At 31.2% G+C, this 7,179-nt stretch overlaps 1 long non-coding RNA gene across 2 annotated transcripts; it reads right to left on the reverse strand.

The window, feature by feature from the left end:
* Positions 1-3,892: 3,892 nt before the first annotated feature.
* On the reverse strand, positions 3,893-5,704 carry LOC106316993. 2 transcript variants are annotated; one of them, XR_001265025.1, is made up of 5 exons: positions 5,388-5,704; positions 5,173-5,309; positions 5,019-5,071; positions 4,440-4,952; positions 3,893-4,182 (listed from the first exon to the last, which is right to left on the reverse strand). It is a non-coding gene; the product is annotated as an uncharacterized LOC106316993 (long non-coding RNA). The 2 variants fall into 2 exon arrangements; XR_001265024.1 differs by having other exon boundaries at positions 4,440-5,071.
* Positions 5,705-7,179: the final 1,475 nt, after the last annotated feature.

Here is a 7,179-nt window from a genome sequence, read left to right on the forward strand (position 1 = left end):
AACGAGGAACAGGTCGCGTGCTAGAGCTGCTCTCGAGTCGCGAACGTCTGAGCTAGGATCAGGAACGCCTTGGGCTGAAGCTGATCGGGGACGCGAGCTGGAACAGATGCGGGAACAAGAGATGCGATCGGAGTTTAGGGTTCGTCGGATCGCCGGCTAGGGTTAGGATTTTAGGGTTTTTCGATTTGGGTATTAGCTTAGGGATTTAGAGTTTCGTGCTGATAACGTATTATAAAAGTAATGGAAAAGTCTATCTTTATTCATAATATAGAGGTTCCTTATATAGGAGATTACATCGTCATAGATAAATGGAAAGATTACAAATCATAATCTCTTGGTTATGAGTCATCCACAATCTGGTTCATAACAATCATCGAATAAATTTATGTTAATTAAAAAAAACTTATTGAGATCTTAAGCAAAACATTAAGAACAATAAAACAAGTAACCAAAGTCTCAATTTATAAATAAAGAAAAGATCATCTCTGGTCTCTGAATTAGGATTTCCAACTTTCACCGTGTTGCCGCAAGGATCAGTGAAAAATACTTATACTTGATTACGACCCATAACTCATAAAAATGTAAGATTTTGTTGCTCTAATCTATGAATTTTTGTGTTTGAACACGGTGAAAGTTGGAAACCCTAATCCAGAAACCAGAGATGATCTTTTCTTTATTTATAAATTGAGAATTTAGTTACTTGTTTTTTTTTTTTTGAAAGCTATTTTTTTTCATAAAAAACTTTTTCTCAAAAACACAAACAGAAAATGCAATAAAAATCCCTCTATTTGGATTGGGGGCCTTGGGCTTATTTAAAATTCAATATATAAAATTAGTTTTTTTCTCTTTTTGCCGCATCAACGTCCTAAAATTTATACATAATCTAAAATTGAAAAATTAAAATTTAGAGATATGTCAATAAGTTTTTATAAAGGAAATATGAAAAGTCATTTCTCATGTCTATACCCTAATATTATAAACAGTCGTACTGTAAAACTTTATAGAAATTTTGGTTATACTAATATATAAAATAAATATTACAGTTACAAAGTAGAGAAATTTGGATCTATGTCTATAACAAATATAAAATTAAGGGGGTCTTATTAGATCAATGATTTGAAATGACTTCATTTTTTTTCAAATTCCCTCTTATTGTATATAGAATTAATGAATTCTATGTGAAATCTAAGCTTATTAGATTAGTCATTTGTATAATTTTTCTCAGATTCCAGCCTATTTAAGGCATGTGCATTTTTACCTCAAGCCAAAGTACTTACCTAAACCCGAACCGAAAAATCCTCTGAACCGCTATACAAAATATCCGAACGAAACTTATGAGCTTAGTACTTTTGGGTTAGGTATAACCCGACCTGAACCAAAATACGACTAGGATCCGAAGATATCCGAAAATAGTTAAATGTTAATATTTTTATGTTTGTTAAGGTAATTTAGATATTTTTTAGCATTTTAAAGAATTTTTTTATTTTTTTTTGTTATTTTGAATACCTTTTAGCTAGTTTAGATAATTTAACTAATTTTAATTATATTTGTGAATAGTTTATATCTTTTTTATTTTTTGTTAATTTATCGGGTTTAAAAAATATTTTTCGACAATATCAAACATTGGTTACAATCCTATCCAAACTGAACTTGAAAGGAACCAAACCCGACCCGATATTTAGTAAAACCCGAATTCGACTTATGAGCATAATTATACCAAAAATCCAAAAATCTAAATCAACTGAACCAAAACGAACGGATCCCGAATGCCCATGCCTATTATATAGCTTACTAGTGGCTTGCCCGCGCTACGCGCAGGGCGGTTTTTTATTGTGTTTATAAATATTTTGTTTATGTTGTATATTTTTTTTTACTATGGAGGTTAGTATTGGTGCTTAGTTTTTCATGAAATCAACAGCCAACATTTTGCTATATACGATGATGTTAAGTTCGTTCTATATATATTGTTATAATTGTGCGACTTTTATTTTACAATATGTTTTATATATATTGTTTTTTTTGTAATGTATATGAGATTCAGGGTCGAAATGGTGAATAATGTGTATTAAGTTTAGTAGTGAAGATAATGTCTATTAGGTTTAGTAGTGAATATATATTGGAAGAAAATGGTGAATTGTATGTTATAGCCTCAGCATTTGAAGTTTAAATTTAGACATTTAGCTTTGTTTTACGTTTGAAATGTTTTTTTTTGTTATTATTTTTAGGGATAAATTATTTAAAAACAAATATTTTTTATTAAATTTAAACAATTGTAGAAAGCAATACATATATTAAACTGAAATTTAAACATAATAAACCCCATATTAATTTTGTGTAATCAGGAATCAAAGATTACTTTCCCTACATACTGGTCAACTTATGTTTGTACGAAGCCATTAATGCAAGAAAATGGAAATTATGTTCACAGAACCTCAGAAGACGCACCTCCGCCGTGTTTCAGCAACGGTCTGCTCTCAAATTGGCAAGAAGAACATAGGAAGACGACATACCTGAAGGCGTCCGTCTGATTGCTTAAGCTATAAGACATCCCAATGGTGCAGATCTTCGTCGTTCCAAAACACTTATTTATAGCTTGGCCTTGGATCTGTTACAAATGCCGCTTGTTAATGAGAATAAATGAGACGGAGTGGGAATAAATGTGGGGTGAAGCTTAATGATTGAATTAAAGGTTGATTTTAAGTGAAAGCGAAGACGTTACAGGAAAATGTAGTCGGGGACAGATGGAAGGTGACGGCGTCGATCAGCAGAAGATGATACACCTAACTCTAAACAAAAACGGGTCGCATATATAATCAGAAAATCCAGCTAATCCGCGAGCCAGAAACACCACAGAAAAAAGAAGAAAAAATCCACGAATTGGAAGAAAAAGAAAAAAAAAAACTCTCTCTTTGCTCGACACGTGTTGCAAAATGGAGATAAAAGGAATGATTTGGCGCATTGTGGAGAGTTTCGACACGTATATTTTGTTTTGCTGATATTGTGTTATTTTTTATGAAATGTGTTTGTTGTATTTGACAATGGTGTGATTACAATAGTATTGTATTACTATGTTTATTAATGTATTGTACAATCCACCAAAATGTAACTCACAAAAAGAACCGTGAGACTTGCAAACTTAGTCAATAACATACAGTATCAATTCTATAAATTAATATTCTAAATTAATAAACACTATAAATTAATAAATTTTTCTGATCATACGTTAGACCGGTTCAAAATATGACATAAATCGACAAAATAATAAAATATTTTTTAAAACAAATCTTGTATAAATATATGGTTCCATTAAAATTATAAATTAATAATTTATATGTACAATACATTTTACACATGTAAAATAAATAATTATTCACGGTAAAATTATCTTTATATTTTTTAAAAATTTAATATATTTTGATGAGATATAGTAAAAATATTTATAAAGCCACATTTAAACTCTATGAGACATATTTATATAACTAAATAATATAGTTAAAACAGTTTGAATATTTAATTTCAAAAATTAAACTAATGTATATACACAAAAATCAAATATTTTTTTTATTCTAGAAAAACCTATATTTAAAATTGAAAAATCTAAAAAAAGAAATTTTTTTATAGTTTAATAATTTTATAGTTTTTAGTGTATATAAATGATCGAAACAAACAAAAAGACTTCTTTCACAAAATTATGCTTAGATAACAATGCAAATACATACTTTTTACAGTCTTTTATCTTTGGCTATTCTCAAAGAAAATCTTTATTAGACAAAAATGGATCCCATAACTTCATTATCTTGAAAAAGTCAAGCTCAATCCTCAGTAAGGGGAGTTATAATAAACAAACTCATCAAAATGCTTGTATTTGTCTTGCTCTGTTTCTGTTAACGATACTCCAATAAGTTTGATTGTGCCTGTAATATTAATAACATCCTTGATGACTGAAAAAAAAGAAAAAAAAGAACAACCTCCGAGCTGGGTTTGCAGAAACAGCCATATGCTTTACAGTTTAATGTACATTGTGATATTCGTTTGCTTTATTCTTACATAAGTAGAGCCAAAAGTGGGGGGGCTTCACTCAAGGCCTCAGTAAACACTAAACCCAAAAAATATGAGTTACTACTCAGAGGACAAGATGCAGAACAGAGCCTCCCTCAATGTTGTAGTATTTTGCTGTCTTGCCTTGGCAAAAAAAAAAAACTCTTAAGAATCAGTGTTATGCGTAACTGCTTAGATTATCAGCTTGCAAACCGAGTATAATCAAGTAATGGCAAGAACATAAGAAAACACATTAGAAAGGAGATGCAATTTTCTATGTCACGAAGATTTAGCCAGAAACAACTCTAACGACCTGACATAAGAAGAACATAGGATCTTAAAAAAGTTCAAGAGACTTCCCTAGCAGTTCATTTTTTTTAAGTAAAGAAGTAATTTGTTACCTTTGTTTAACGGGAGGGACTCCTTCTTTCTCCTTAACACATTCCTTGATGCGATCAATAGTGTCAGAATTATGCTGGTGGCTACCACAATTTTTGGCTCAGACCTGTAGCATCGTATTTATTATGGCATGCAAGAGCTAAGGCGTAAAACACACGCTTACATCCCTGCTAAGATGCAATGATATTGAGGTTCATGAGATCCTTTGGTTCTTGTTGTCTTTGAACTGAACTATCTTCATGTCATCTTCTAAGCGATTATTCCAGCTCAAGAGTTGAGATTTATCCAAAGGTGGTCTGATTTCGATGTTGTAAGGAAAGCAAGCGAGAAGCCTTCACCTACTTATTGGAAATTATCTTCAGGTACTTTTACCCTTGAGCCAAGAATCAAGACAGGACCAGAGATCTTATTAAAGAGAATTGGGAAAAACTTGTAGAATCTTTCTGACTCGAAAGCTTCTCAACGTCCTTGAGGTATATGATTAGAGGATTCGTTTCTGATACATAGACCACAACCTGCAGAGAAAGACAGCAACTGTGGAAAATCCATTGAAAATAGTTGTGAAAAGGTTTGTTTCTTACCTTGTAAAGTGATCGCAGGAAAGTTCCTCATTGAAGCATAGATTTGCTAGAAGCTAGAAGCCATAACAAAGACAGATGTGAAGCAAACGGAAGTCAGAACGTGGAGTTGAATAAAATGTATTTAAAAGGATATAGTAAAGTTCTATTTCTAAACCTGTAACAGAACTCGAAGTAGCAGTGCATTTCTCTTGTGTCTTGGAGGAACTTGAGCTATCAAAACAGCTGAAGTCACGTCGAAACAGCTTAACATGTAAACTGAAGCTTCACTGAAAACGTCTTGATAAGTGCATCCTGTTTGGCAGGAGTAAATATTAAGATTGGAAAATAGGAATTTTGTATACAGCGTTAATAGGAGACTGTGGTGATTACCTTCTCCTCAAGGAGGAGCATGTCCACATGCATTAGCTCGCCGCCTTTCACATTCCTCACCTACCAGAATCCAAGCAGACGGTGGGACTCGGTTGTGGTTCAAATCGGCAAGCAGGAACAGAGATGAATATTCTGGGAGTGGTTGACGTTGTGATATTCATGGCTTGAAGGTTGGAAGATTTATACTCGGAGCTAAGTCGATTACTTTGGGAGACGATGAGGTCGATTGATGTTTTTCAGAGTGGGAGGAGAGGGTTAATCAAGTTAAAGCTAGGATTAAAGTTCGTATTAACGCAGGTTGGAAACGTTATGGTCACTTGATCGACATCTGCGGTAATTGGAGAAATCGACAGCTGAGATACAAAGCTCAAAGGTGAGAAGATGAACCGTAAACCTTATTGGGCTTCGACTAAATGATATGTTGGAGCCCAAACACAAGTTAAGAATAACAAATGGAAAAAAAAGACCCAGCGAAAGTTAGAAGGTTAAGTCCCAAAACATTCCAAGACTTGAAATTGTTGAGGTGCCACCTGGCTGAAAATGCCCACTCCTACGGACGGAAAGTTAGAAAAAAAAAAGTTATTTTATATAAATTTACATTAATTTTATGAAGCATTTTAAAAAAAATTGTAAATTGAAAATGATATTATAAACAAAATAAATAAATAGAATTCAGAGATCATGTTGTTATTTTTAATAAATATTTTTGGACTGAATTAAAATAACAGTAACCTTCATTATTCTATGAAGAACAATCTAATATAATAGGTTAACGATGCATTTCATGTGCAATATAATTATGCAATGATCATGCCAGAGAAATATGTTAAGAAAAAGCTTATATTATCTAAGCCAAAACAACATCTTGTTAGTATAATTAGTTTGGTATGTGTATGATTTAATTAAAATATGATAGTTTTCTCCTAATAAAAGTCATACTTAAACCTTCCTGCCACTCTTTAAATTGAAAACGATCTATCGTTACTAAATAAGTTTAGAATTTATTAGATAAGTTTTACTGTTAATTTAGAAGTTATTAATACTGTAGAATCTTGCGTTATGGATTAACAATATATTTAAATTAAATGATAATATTGCATGGATGTTTTTTATAAAACTCATGCTCGTATGTAATAAAGAGCTTATGCTGCAGATGCGTGTGATTATCTTGCAAAATATATTTTTCCATTGGTATATTAATACTTTGAAATAAAACCTTTTACCGTACAAAGGGAATCGTTCAAAATTTTTAAATATGAGAGTGTTCGTTTATTCAAATAACTAAGTAGGAGTAATATATAATAATATGTTTGCGCTATTGTATGAAAAAAAAGTTAGGAGCACTATTTATCGTGAAATCATTGACCTTAAGAAAATTGATGTAAATGGGTTAAGCAAATAATTATTCCTATGTTTCTTTTTTGTTAAAACATTATTCATATGTTAAATGCTCAGTATATGTATATCAAATTAGTAAATTCAATTTTGCATTCACTGTATAATATTATATATTTTATATGTATGTTCACTAATATACTATAAACCTATTGGTTCATCTATTTTTTTACGGGCTATTTTACACATTAAAATAAATGAAAAACATTTTATTGTATTTTCGATACATGTAAATCCAATTAAAATCATCGTACTCGGTTCTGGTTATTTACATTAATTTGTCATACCGGTATGATCGGAATGAATATCAATAATATCATAAGAGCTGTTTTTATGATGTATTCATAAGACGAAGAATATGACATTATTTGTTTATTAAAATATAAAAGTATATTGT

Source organism: Brassica oleracea, chromosome C9 (assembly GCF_000695525.1).
Source record: "Brassica oleracea var. oleracea cultivar TO1000 chromosome C9, BOL, whole genome shotgun sequence".
Taxonomy (NCBI): Eukaryota; Viridiplantae; Streptophyta; class Magnoliopsida; order Brassicales; family Brassicaceae; genus Brassica; species Brassica oleracea.